Source organism: Caretta caretta, chromosome 14 (genome assembly GCF_965140235.1).
Source record: "Caretta caretta isolate rCarCar2 chromosome 14, rCarCar1.hap1, whole genome shotgun sequence".
Lineage (NCBI taxonomy): Eukaryota > Metazoa > Chordata > Testudines > Cheloniidae > Caretta > Caretta caretta.
This window is the reverse complement of record NC_134219.1, coordinates 18227105-18240816: the sequence shown is the minus strand read 5'-3', so window position 1 is coordinate 18240816 and position 13712 is coordinate 18227105. Positions and strand designations below refer to the sequence as shown.

At 42.5% G+C, this 13712-nt stretch overlaps 1 protein-coding gene and 1 long non-coding RNA gene across 14 annotated transcripts in view; one reads left to right on the top strand and one right to left on the bottom strand.

Moving 5' to 3' along the window:
• TNRC6C (trinucleotide repeat containing adaptor 6C) overlaps nucleotides 1-13712 on the top strand; it is a 584248-nt gene that overhangs the window by 309222 nt on the left and 261314 nt on the right. The window contains exon 1 of one of the 12 annotated variants that reach the window (XM_075119318.1): nucleotides 1594-1617. The exons of the other annotated variants lie outside the window; for them this stretch is intronic. The gene's annotated coding sequence lies outside the window, so the exon portion shown is untranslated. Of the gene's footprint in view, nucleotides 1-1593; nucleotides 1618-13712 lie in introns of those variants that run through there. 12 annotated transcript variants of the gene reach the window in all.
• LOC125621213 (uncharacterized) overlaps nucleotides 1-13712 on the bottom strand; it is a 69214-nt gene that overhangs the window by 7303 nt on the left and 48199 nt on the right. The window lies entirely within an intron of this gene.

Genomic DNA, 13712 nt, shown 5'->3' with positions numbered 1-13712 from the left:
AATGAAAATAATGTGATTATCCAGGATTGACGAATATACTTCCACATGCTACGTGGGTATTGAAGACTGGAAAAATGGCAAAACAGCTAGGCAGCTAGCGTGCTGTGACTGCTGCTTATTACACTAAATATCATCATGGCAGGTTACCTCCTCCTTCCCGCCATGTGTGGTATCCAACTGTTGTCTCTCATCATATGTTGAGACTGTAAGATCTTTGGGGCAGAGCACATCTTTAATTGCATACATGTACAGTACCTAGCACAACAGAGGTCTAAGCCATGACTGTGGCTGCTGAGCAGTTATTGCAAATAATAAATAAATAATAATCATAATAATATTTTCTTGTATTCTCACATAACTTTAATATTTTGACATCTGACTTTGGTGTGCTTTACCATGCAATCCTGAAGTTCTCTAAACCGAGTTTGTGTTTGGGAAGCATATTTCCTTCACTGAGCTCTTAAGCATGAAGATTAATGAATAAATATAATTTTCCATTTAGGATTTAAAATGAACTTAAAGCAAGGTTGTTATGTTTTTAAAAATGCACGGCATCCTTTTTATCACCTGGAGGCAATAAAAAGATCCGTTTTTAAAGTAAACAGACTTCAAAACAGGACTGTGGCTCTGAGACCATGCCAAACTCCAGCTTTCATATGATTTCAGTGTAAATCCATAAATCTGCACCAAGTTGCAGAGACTGACTTGAAGGGCTGGTGAACCTTCACAAACCAGGTCAGAGGTTTTAGATCGGTGGGGACTTGGGGGGGGCTGGTGTGGGTCGGCTTTGCACAGTTGTGCAGGGTGGTTTTAAATTTTGGCATCCCAGTCACTGCCATTCATAGTAGTCACTCAGGAGCTTCCAGATAACATTCCTTATCTCACCACTTTCATGCTTCACTATGCAATGGTATTTGGTTGCACTCTCTTTTTTATGGAGCACAAGCCATGCACCTGTACCTTGGTTTGATTTGTTGATATACATCCATGTGTTGGTTGTCATAATTCAAAGAACACAGTTCATAATGAGCTGGGCCTGTTTTGTGTCTGTTGCACCTTGACATTTCTAAGAATCCTGCTTGCCTGCATAGACAGCAGCCATTTTGTTCTCCGATTTGCATATGCAGAAGAGATACATGCATTGACCCTCTCGTGTGTGTGTGTGTGTGTGTGTGTGTGTGTGTAAAGAACACAGGATAATTTAGTTAACTTAGGCTCACTCTTTTCTCTGGGAGTGTGCTTCGAAGGTGAGACTCTGTTGGTAAGCTTGTGACTGCAATTTCTTTTAAATTCTAGACAACTCAGAAATTCCCAGCTGATGTTAGGAAGGTCTGGAAAAGGCCACCTCTCACCCTTTCATCCTCAAGTCATTGCTCATTCCAGGGAGACTTCTTATAAACACTCCTGTTTGGAGAGGGGAACAGGCCGTGACACTCACACTTGGAATCAAATCCGGATCCAAACTTCCCCAGAGCTGCGAAGGTCAGATCTGGCATTCCGGTTAATTGATCTGGGTGCAGATTAACATTGCTGGCATGGGCTCCGGAGCAGGGGCACAAACACACTGGGCTGGAAAGCGTGGGCTGCAGCAATTGTGAAGCACTTGGGAGCTTCGTGGTTTGTATTTATTTATTTATTTATTTATTTATTTATCATTACTCCTTTTTACGTCTATTATTGTTCAGCACTTTTGAGCAAGAGGCATCATGTGAATGGGAATGAACTCAAATCAGCTTCCTCACTGCATGCATTGCTACTCAGAGGGTCTGGCAGAAGAGTAATAATGCTGGGCCTCATCCTGCAAACATGTATTGCGGAATGTAGTGCTTACAACTGCAAGTGTTTCCATTGAAGTGGATGAGACTACAGCACTATACTCAGGAATAAGTATTTGCAGGACTGGGCCCTTAGTCAGGAACAGATCGGAAGGCAGTATGGTCTGTTGGGTAGGGCACTGGACTGGGATTCAGGAGACAGGCTTCTATTCTTGGCTATACTGCTGATCTACTCTGTGACCTTGGGCAAATTGCTTCACCTCTCAGACCCTCTATTTCCCATGCCCACCCCTTTGTCTGCCTTGTCTGTTTGGATTGTAAGCTTTTCAGATCAGGGACTGTCTTTCACTATCTGTTTGTAAAGTGCCGAATATAATAAGGGCTTCAAGGTGCTACCATAATCATCATCATAGCCAAAAAAAGGGAGGATTCAGTAACTTTGGAGAGGCTAAACGTACATACTGTGGTTTTGATTCTACCAGCAGTACCTTACTGTGATATTAAGTCTAGTACGAAGGGCACTAATACTTAGTACTAAGTACTCTTTAGTGTCAGTAAGAACAGCAGAATTTGATCCAGAGAATAGAGAGATCTATTCACACATGCTGGTGGAGTCTGAGTCAGTGAACAACCCCAGTTTCAGAAATGTTAAAACGTAAAATTAATCTCACTGAGCTATATTGATCCCCTTCCAGGAATTTGAAAATCCCTTCCCACTTTAACTGCCCTGGGCTTTCTGTGACTCATCAGTTCCTGAAGTTTCCCCTTTGCTCTCCCGGTGGGGTTTGCTGTATACAGAATTCACCTATACACACACAGTGCAATTAGTATGCTAAAAACAAAGGGTAGCTAGCAGAACAAGCAATGAATTCTGGCTTCATGTTTACCAGCAAGAAAACACACACAAATCTGGATGGCATTTTCCAAAACCTTGCCTTGGCATGTAGAGAATGCAGTGCTGTCTAGCTGGTGGTAGTGAAAGCAGTAGACTGGCTGACTAACACCAATCACAGCTCTTCAGTTCTGTTGATAGCTCTGCCACAGACTCACTATGTAATCTTGAGCGAATCATTAAGTGCTCAGTGCCTCAGTTTCCCCATCTGTTAACCAGGTTAATAAAACTCAGGTACCTCCCAGGCATGAGTTAAGTTTGCTTTGAGATCTTTAGATACAAAGAGCTATGTATCTGCAAATTATTAAGCAGCTATTGAGGTCTTTTACAGTGAAGTGCAAGTTTATGGATCCAAGAGATACCTATTTGCCTCTTTGGTCATGAAATCCTGATCAGCACAGAAATAAGAAGTTAGGATATGGATTATAACCAAGGTGGCAGCAGCTGCTATAATTAAGATGGGTATTAGTATCATTTAATTTTTGTCTTGTGGTAGCACCTAGAGGGCAACCAGGTAAGGACCTTATTGTGCTAGGTGATGTACAAACATATGATATTTGAGTATAGTCCCTGCCTCAGAGAGCTTACAATCTAAAAGACAAGACCTAAAAGATGGATGAGACAAGCAAAGTGACTGGGATATGGGGGGCAGGATTTCCATTCTAAACACCTGTTTAAATTTGTGCATAACTTTCTGGTCTTTTCACTTCTTGGGCTGGAATTTTCCAGGCTTGGTTTCTTGTATAAAGGTGAAATATTTAGAGAAATGTAGCAGAATCAGTTCAGCCAGTTTGAACATCAAGGAAGTGAAATAAATATTACAAGCTTTTTATTTTTGAAAGATGTTTGCAAAATGAAATTTGGCCTGGGAACAGTCCTCACTGAGAAGTGCCTTTCATTGTTCTGGAAGATATTGGTTTTGATTCGACTCAGCTATGAACCTTTGATAATCACATGCTTAGCATATTCAGAACATTTTTTTCTTCTGAACTGCCAGCTGTTTTCTCTCTTCCCCGCCATTTAAACTAGCATTCTGTAGGGGAATGCAGAGATTCAAAAACAAAAAAATGTTATTCATCTCATCGAATCTATTGCGGTCAATGGGTAGGCGCTTCTTTGTATGTATGGTGCTACAAAATATTCATGCACAAAAAGGCAGAAAACACAAAATGATACATTTTCCCTGTTTTCACTCTAAATCTTGTCTTCCAAAGTGTCCCTAATTTTGAGCAAAAGTTGCACAATTTGAAATGTAGTTTCTTTTAAAAAAGATATATGTTCTTTTTAAATAAAGAGATTTCCACCCACCCCAGAAAAATACACATTTAGAGAAACAGGAAACTGGACAAAGAAATTCACTCCATGGCCTAGATTCTCCATTGTGGTGCAACCACTTTTCCCCACCCTACTATAACTAGCCACAAAAGAATTACCACAGCATACAGGAATTGCCTAGTAGTGCAGAGACAGCGTAGCAGTTCCTGAGTCATTGGCTGCACATATAGGGGGTATAGATGCAAGAAAGGGATGTGGCTGAGGTTTTCTTATGCCCCAGTGATTGTAAGCTGCCAGTTTAACACGTTGGTGCAGTTGATGTAATTTAAAGCAGCCTTCAGACCTCTCTAAATTATATTGGAGCACATAGTCCACAATTGTGCTAGCATAAAAGCCACTTTTGCAGCCTTACCAACAGTTTATTTGCACACAGTCTCTAACACCTTAGTGGAGGTAGATTAGCAGTAAAATTATCAGTTTGTGCTTAATAATAAGAGCCGAGGGTGCACAATGCAGATGAGGTTGAGACACAGGAAAGAAGGGAAGTGAGCCAGTGTGGACTGGAGTCTGAGGAGAAAATGATACCAATGTCCTGATTCTGCAGTTAGATTTGCTTCTGCCTGCCCCTTTGCTGGGACTCTGCGAGTAGATCCCATTGTCGGATCAAGGTCTAAATAAGGATTCCTTCACTTGTGAGATGTGGCAGGACCCACAGTGAGATGTGAGCCTGCTTGCTGCATCCGTCAGTACTGGAAGAAAAGGTGTAGGCTGCCTGTCCTCCACAGGGGAATTGTTTATTTCATTAAGGGGCAGGTGCTAAACCAATTCCCCTTCTAGGATTGGGATATGTCAGTCCTTTCAGTAGAGAGGTCTTTTGATTGGGACACTGGACTGAGACACAGAAGATCTTGGTTCAACTCCCAGCTGTGCTGTAGTCTTCCTGTGTGTGACCTTAGGCAAGTAATTGAATCACTCTGTGCCTTAGTTTCCCCCATTTAAATGGGGATCATATTTCTTCCTTTCTCCCACACTTTGTATATTTTGTCTAGTAAAATTTTCAGCTCTGCAGAACTGGGACATAAAGACCTGGACAGTCCCTATTACTTACTACATATATATTTGGCACCTAACACAGTGGGGCTGCAGTCTTCAATGGGGCTTCAAGACATGATCGCAATACAAATAATGAATTATTAGTAGTATAACAATGTCTCAGTAAAACTCTCCCTTTGATGATCGATTTCCATCTTTAAACATGCAAAAATTTGAACTGTTGTGTTTTAAAGCAAGCCCAGACGTTTCACATATAAAAATCATGAAAATAAAAATGTAATGACCCAGAAAAAAATAGTGAACATTTTGGCAACATTTTATGAAGGCTTTTCACGCACGACTGCTTTAATGCCATGCGTGACCTGTTAGCATTGGCGCTGATCTCAGTGGGCGACGTTCTCCCCGGTGCAGGGGGCCAGCACAAGAACTATGCACCACTTAAGTCTCACTCAAACCTAGTTAATTTCACCCTGAATTAGTAACCTGTGATGAGGTAAATAGAAACTGACTCATCACATAATTTTTTCAGCCAGTCTCAAGCCAAGATCGCCTTTATTTATGCTAACAGTTCTATTTTGCTATTATTATCTCTGTATTACCTTCCTCTTGGTGAGCCTACAGACCTGGAGCCTGAATGTGAGGGGAATACAATGCAGAAGCCTGCTGCGGGGGGGGAAGGAGGGGGAGGAGAGAGAGAGAGAGAGTCTGCAAATGTTTAATGTAGCCCATATTTCAACAGCATTCACTCTGTTCATCATAATCCCATTTTCTGCCTCAGACATGTCATTACTGCCCACCGGATTTGGGGTGATAGCAGCAGGAAATGAGCTGGAAAAACATTAGACAGTTTTAAAAAAATCATTAGCACCTTTAAGATATTTAATGAACTGCAGGCTGCTTCCAGAGTGGAGAAGTATAAATTCTATGTGGGGATTGAAGAAAGGTGAGGATGTGCATAAGAGCAAAGGGAGATCTTGAATTAAATTTGGGACAGACTAGAAGTGAATGACTGGTCCCAGGGTGTAACTTGTTCAATGTCTGCCCTAACTCACAGCATTCAGGGAGATTTCACAGTAGTTTCCACCAAAGCCACCCCTTCATCATCCTCATGAGAACTGCTATCCTTAACCTCATTTTAATTCTGAAGGGGTGAATAAATACAGAGTGTGAGCAGATAAAATCTATTGGCTCCAAAAGACCTGTCTCTTGTGGACTTCTACCTGATCATATGATGTCCCCTATTGTACATCCATTGCTGACACGGCAGTGTGGTAACAGGGATCCAGAATGTTACAATTAGAGGTGCTATCCTTCCTATGAGTCATTAAACCAAAGTCCCCTCTGCCCACCTCTCAAATGTAGGTAGAGCTATAGAACTCATCATACATTTTAGAAAAGATAACCCTTGTGTCTGGGCCAACTTCCCAACCCTGAATGACGTGTCTAAGGTTTGTATTAAGTCGAAGTTCATATGCATAATGGTTGCTGCATTTACCTGCACATGGCCACTGCTCTACTTGTACTTGAGAGTATGCTTCAGTGTCCATTGATAGCAGTAGAAAGAAGCCCATTGACTATAGTGGATGTTGGATGGGACCCTAACTCCTCATTTTGTAAAGAACATTGGGGTATGTGAAATATATGGAAGAAACTTTAACTAAAAGGTGACCTGTAAAACAACAATATTTGGGTTTCTACCTGTTTTTTCCTTCTATCAAGTGTATAAAGAAAGCCTGAAAGTTGAGGAAAGGGAGGTTAATTGGATTTATTTCTGCTTGTGTTTTTACCTTTAAAATATCTGGAATATCAAGTCTTGTCTTCCCAGGTTTCACAGGAGGGTTATTTGGAGATCCAGAGACCTCTTTGGAGGCCCAGGAATGGAAGTTTTCTTAGCCCTCAGTTGAAGAGACAGGGACATCTGAAACTTTCACAAAGACATCTTTCCTCTCCTGACTTAAATGGGTGTTAACAAAACTAAGAAACCCTCAGAGAGTCGTAAGGAGTTTGACTACAAATCCTTTCCCCTCCTAATTGGGCTATGGCTTTGGTCTCTTGTGATGTTATAATGTCTCTAGTTGACCATTGAGCCCTCCAGCAAAAACAGTGTAGATAAGATCAGGTATTGCTAATGAAGCAAGCAAGCAGAAAAAATGCACAATTTTTGCAAAAGAAAAATTTCAAGATGTTTTTTATATAAGTTATGCACCAAAAAGCTATGCTGAAAGAACATTAAGGTTGTAAAGTCATGGACTCAAAAGTTAGGACATGCCAGAATTCAGGTTGTTTGTGCAACCTTAATTCTGCCCTTTTGTGGTGTATGTCCTATGATCATCTTTAATTATATGATCACATGCTATTTTTTCCACAGATCCCCTGCCTCTTTCATTGTTCAGCATAGACTTGCTCTGGGGATGAATCAGTGTAAGAATGCATATGAACAAGGGGGCCAAATTAATCTAAATAATGTTCTTTTAATGTAGTTTTTGGTTTGTAATTTCCTACGTTTTAAATAATGCAAACTGAAAAAAACATAAATTCCATCATGCAGAGGCATATTGGTACACACACTCTATCAGCAGGGTTAGAGCCTTTATATCCACTGCATAGACCTCAGCCACTTAATAGCCCTGATAGCAAGAGTAAATTGTCTTCCTTTATATGGACCATCGCTAGAGGGGGATGAGACACACACTTTGCTAGTGGGCTTGACAGATATTTGCTGGGATCAGAGGAGTCATGAGACTCAGGATTCTTCTGCCCATTCTCCCCAAATTGACCCCTTCTGCCCTATTTCCTCCAACCTGTCCCCATCCTTTCTCTTCCCCACCCCGACTTCTTGTGTCTGTCCCATTCTCCTTGACTACCTGGTCCCAGACTCCACCCCTTGGGCTTCTCATCACAGTCCCAGCCTCTTTACACAGCCAGTACTAGTCTCCCTCTCCAGGCCTGCTGTCCCAGTCTTAATCTACCCCCAAATCCCAGTCTCTCCCCAGTTCCCAGCTCTTCTTCCAGTCTGTCTCTCTCCTTCCACCTCCATTGGCTCCCAGTCCTGCTCTCCCTCTCTGTGCTCCTCATCTAAACTCAGTCTTCCTTCTGCCCCCTCCATGGCTCCTTATCCCAGTCTCTTTGCCCATCCAGTCCCCATTCTCCCCACAAACACCAGCTCCTTGTCAAAATGTCTCTCCTCCCAGTGCCCCGTTTCCCACCCACACACACACACTGGTGCCTTGTCCAGGTCTCCTTGTGCAGCTAGTCCCAATCTCTTCCCCTCCCCCCAACTCATCCAAATTCAGTGTTCCTACTCCCAGTCTCCCACCCAACCAGCCCCAGCCTCCCCTAGTTCCTGGCTCCCAGCCCCTGTTTCCTTGCCCAGCCAGTCCCAGACTGCTCTTCACATCCCTGGCTTTCAGTCTCCCCACACTCCAATCAGAGTATTGTCAGACTCCTTGTCTCAGTTTACTGCTTTCCCTCCCCTTCCCCTAGTCCGACTGTTGTCCCTTTTGCATTCTAGTCAGACTGCTTACTCCTCCATGCCACCTGGGTGCCAGCAGGGTGGTCACTGAGAGCACAGGAGAGACTGGCTTCTTGTTCTCCATTCCAGTGCCTGTCTCCACCCTGGCCCAGAGCAGCTGGAAGCAGCCATTACATGGAAGTCCTTTTGAGTCCCCATAGCCCTGGGCTGGAGCATGGTCAGTCGCTCTGTGGGGATGGCACATTTCAATGGGATTTAGGCACCTAACCTGCATAGGCTGATTTGAAAACCCTACTAGGCGCTTATCTGCATCTTTAGGTGCCTAAATACCTTGATCAATCTAGCCCTTAGAGACTTGTCCATTTGGGGTGAAGCAGACTTTCTTGTTGGTCCATTTCAGTCCTACTAAGGGATATCAACTTTATTTTTTCTTCTCCATGTCCCCTTGAAGAACATTCTATATTATTCTGCATATAGTTGAACTATTCTCTGTATGCTAAAAACCAGGGTGTGCCCTGATGTGACAGCAGCTGAGAAGAGCTCATTTCCCATTTATGCACCAAAATAAATGGCCTGAATTTTGAAAGAGCTCATCTTCTTTGGTGCTGAGATCTTTTGTAAATCCAGCCCATCATTACCATTATTTTATATTACAAGAACAAGACGTCAAGAAAGAATAAAAGTAAGGTCTACAAGCAAGAACGCTGTGTGGATGTCTGCCCTCTAGCAGGTTGAACCCAAAGACAAAAATGGCAACTGTCCCATCAGCTGGGAGTTGGAACTTCCCTACAGGTGTGCTGAGATGTTCAAAACTGGGCACCTAAAATTAGCCTTCTAAATCCATATTTAGATACCTAAATAAGTGAATTCATTTGTAAAAGTGCTGAGCACCCAGTAGCTTCTGTCGACTTCAGTGGAAACTGATGAGAGTTCAACATGTTTGAAAATCAGACCATATAGTTAAGTATCCCAAAATGGACCTATGAGCCTAACTTTAGACAACCAATTTTGAAAATCTCAGCTGTAGGACAGAGAGCAAATTATACAGATGCAAACAGCATACACCAGTGTATGAAGTTAAGCACATCTGGGTGGGATTTTCACAAGTACCTAAGTGTTTTAGGCACACAAGTTCCATTGAAAGTCTTTAAGCTGTGTGCTTCTAAGTCACTTGGAACATGAGGAAAATCTCACCCATGGGTCTTTCAGGAGAAATGCAGTAGCAGAATGTTAAGGTTTCTTTGCACAGCAGTTCAGTTGATATCAATTTAATTGGGCTGGTCAAACCACTAGCACTAGGGATTTTTTTTTCCCCTCTGACCATTCCTTTCCTTTCACAAAAAGGGCCCCTTTTCTGAAAAATTGTTACCAAACTAATAATTGAAAACTGGAAATTAGACCCTAGTCTTCAAAGAAAGGGTTCTGAAGTGTGCATTAGCCTTCTAACAAGATGAGCCATCTTACTAGTCAGCACTCGTTTCCTACTTGAAATTATGTTTGACTACAGGGCATGAAATGTTATTCATCCTTCACCATCTCCCTCCCATCCATTTCTATTCAAATTCAGCACTGAGTGGTAGCAGCAGCAGGTACATGAAAAAGATTTTCAGGTGTGCATGTGTCTTTTTATTTTTCCTCCCAGTTCCCCTTTTATATGTGAGAAAGTAGCATGAAAAGTAAAGCAAATTAGAATCAGAAAGAAAGTGTTGGATTTAAAGCAATCTGTTTAACATGACAGAGTTTGTTATTCACTAACATGTGGTCATGGTATGTAAGACATCGCAGGCTGAATGGGAAGCATGCTGCATGTAGAAGGCATTCTCTCTCAGCAACGAAGAGAGGTGGTCAAGGCCGGCTTGGAAAGGGTGGTGTTGAGGCAGCTGATGGGCACGAGGTTAATTTTCATTTCTCTCCTTGGCAGTTGCAATTTCACAGATCTTGTCATCTGTGGATGGTTGCAGGAAAGGGAGATCAGAAATGATAAACATCCACATTACCATCTGAGATTAAAATGTCACCAAATGATCTTTTAATACAAAGCTGCTGGTTGATCTGTGGTTTGGTTTGTATAATGGAGACTTTTACTTTAAAGGGGAAAAAAATGAAATTTGGAGCCTTCCACGGTGACAAGTGCATGATCTACATTTAGACGTGGATGGGTTTGATTTGCCTGAATGAATCATGGTCATCATCTATTTATCCCTTCACCTTAAAATGGACTAAAATACTGCTATATTTACTAATAAAAAATTACAATAGGGAAAGTTTAATACATATAGAGCCAAGTCCTGGAGTCTATTCTTGGCTGTTGTCTTACTGAAATCAGTCAGTTTTCCCTTTATTATAGGCTTAGTAAAAACTGTGGGTGAGTTATTTTCCCTACATAGGAATATCTTTGAATTGGTAGAAACTCTGCAGAGTTCACCTTGAGGAGTTTCTATGCATACTTTAGTCAGGGGAAGAGTGTAGAGTCCTAGAACCCGGGCTCCAGCCGGAGCTCAGAAGTCTACACAGCAATGAAACAGCAGCACAAGCCCAAGTCAACTGGCACAGGCCAACCACGGGCATAGGTGCTGGAACTAGGAATGCTGAGGGTGGTGGTGCACCCTCTGGCTTGAAGTGGTTTCCATCGTATACAGGGTTTACAGTTTGGTTCAATGGCTCTCAGAACCCCACTGTAAAAATTGTTCCAGCGCCCCAGCCATGGGTTTTTCTTTGTGTGTAGACATAAGAAAGCAAAGGTCTGACCCACAGATACCAAAGATGCCATGAACACAGCAAGAGTGCAGGCGCCCTGAAGAAAGGGGAATACTGCCCCACAGGGTGGCTGATTCTCTGTTCTGTGCAGAAAAGACTGCATGGGCATAGGCAAGCCATGAACAAAGACTTCAGGGATCAGTTCCCTCTTTTGCTTCATAGTCTGTCTGGCAGCCAGTTAAGGGTACACAATAAAATTATCAAACAATGTGGTTTTATTTCTGAAACTGATCTGAATCTTGACTCCTACAATTGTTGCATTGTGAATAAATAACAATTATTATTGATTAGTGCCTGAGGGTGCTTTGGTTTTGTTTCTTTTTTTTAATTAGCTGCTATGCAAAAAAATTTATTTGCAATAATTCTGTGTGTTTTTGTGGGTGGGGGTGGAAGAGTTCTTACCCAATGAGGGCCAAATCTTTGGCTATCCTGATGTAAGTCAGCACAGTTCCATTGACTCAGAGCTAGGCTTATTTACCCCAGCTGAGTATCTGGCCCAGAAATTCAATAAATTAAATAAATCCAAGCCTAAAGTCTTTCTTTTTGGACAGGGCCTGGGCTAAAGGCTTATGTAATGCATTGTGGATAAGGGAAAGAAAGGATAGGAAAGAGTAGAATATAGGTTTGTGCACACATTACCAGGACAAATCCGGAAGAAAAGGAATAAAAAAGGACTTTGTTTCTGTGGCTGTTTGAAAATGGTATAGTATCTGTGAACATCAGTTGAATTCAGCCATATAAAAACAAGTTACCTCAACCATGTGGTCTCAGGTTTCAGAGTAACAGCCGTGTTAGTCTGTATTCGCAAAAAGAAAAGGAGTACTTGTGGCACCTTAGAGACTAACCAATTTATTTGAGCATGAGCTTTCATGAGCTCACTTCATCGGATGCATACCGTGGAAACTCTCAGCTAACGTCCTCTCAGCCACTGTACCCTGTACATCCCCCTCATCTACAGTAGACCACAGCCAGCAGAACTGGGGCTCCCTGTAGCGATTCAGTTGGTTTCTCCTGGCTACAAGGCCCAGGATTCTCTGAGTGATAATGCCCCTCCATACTCCAAACTCCTGTGCCAGGCATTCTTTGGTTGGTTGTGTCTGTGGGTAGTGGGGCTGAGAGGAAAGGGGATCAGATCAGTTTCATGTAGGGCTCAGGGTTTTCAGTGAAGCTGGAGGACCAGGGAACCTGTGATGCTTCCCAGACATGGGCATGATGAAAGAGGGTTATTTGAGTCCCAAGGGGGCTAAGTTATTATCACCACAGAGCTCTCAGTCAGCAGAAAGCAGCTCAAGAACACAGTGTCTCAGCTTTTACTCACCTCACCATATAACCCCAGATAGAGCCATTTCAGCTTCTTTGCCATTTGCAACTCTGATAAAATGGTCTTATCAACAGGCTGCCTAAACAACCTGCACTTCCTTAATAGCCTGCCAACAGACTTCTTTCCCAGGCTTGGCATTTCGTTTATTAAGCCATAGCCCTTTGGTGAATTCACCTATTATTTCAGGGAAATTCAGCCTGCAGTCCAGTGAAACAAAGTACAAAGAGGAAGGTAGCCCAAGGCCACTGGCATGGATCTCACCCCACCCTACTCTCAAAGGCATTGGGCATTCCTCTATTTGAGTTGCTAAACCTGATTTTAAAAAGAATTCTTCGATTGCTGCTAAACCTTTGAGTCCGTTTCAGACAATTAAACCAGAGTCCATCAAAAAGCCACCTTCCAGATAACAGCACCATTTCAGCATTCACTGTCTGAGACAGCTGGCTTTTCTATGAGTGGCAGCCTATCCTTTCACCTTTCCTGGAAGGGACAAACCTAACATCTCAGGTTGAGCGTCCGTCATCTTTGTTCATGCATAGCCAGATTCTGCCACCTTCCTCTCATTGGGTAGCACCTCATTCTGCAAGTAGCCTGGTGAAATTACTGGCCCTGAGATCCAAAATGTTGGAGAGCATTTGGGCTTTTTCTTGTAAGTTGGACCTATGTCCTTCATAACTAGTTATAAGAAAAAAAAGAGGGAAAAGTGCGGAGAGGGATTGATTCTGTTGTTTCTGGAGATAATTAATGCTACTTAAAGACAGGGCAGGATACCAGCCTGCTTCAAATTAGTAGATGCTTGCTTAAGGAACTACCTTGTAATAATCTCACTAAATGTCCCATGCCTGTGTAGTCCAGTAAACAGAGCAGTGGAGTGACATTCGAGACATGGGTTCTCATCCTGGCTTTACCGCTAACCTGCTGTGTCAACAGAGTGATCTTGAACAGGCCACTTCCCTTCTCTGGACCTCTGTTTTCTTTCTCACCTTGTCTATTTAGTTTTTCAGCTCTTTGGAACCAGAGACTGTCTCTTACTGAGTGTGTGTACAGTGCCTTGCACAGTGAGGATCTGATCCTGTTTAGGGCCTCCAGGTGCTATTGAAATACAACTATAATACTTAAATTGAACTTGCCTTTTTGGAGCAAACGTACTGAGAGGAGTCTCTTGAT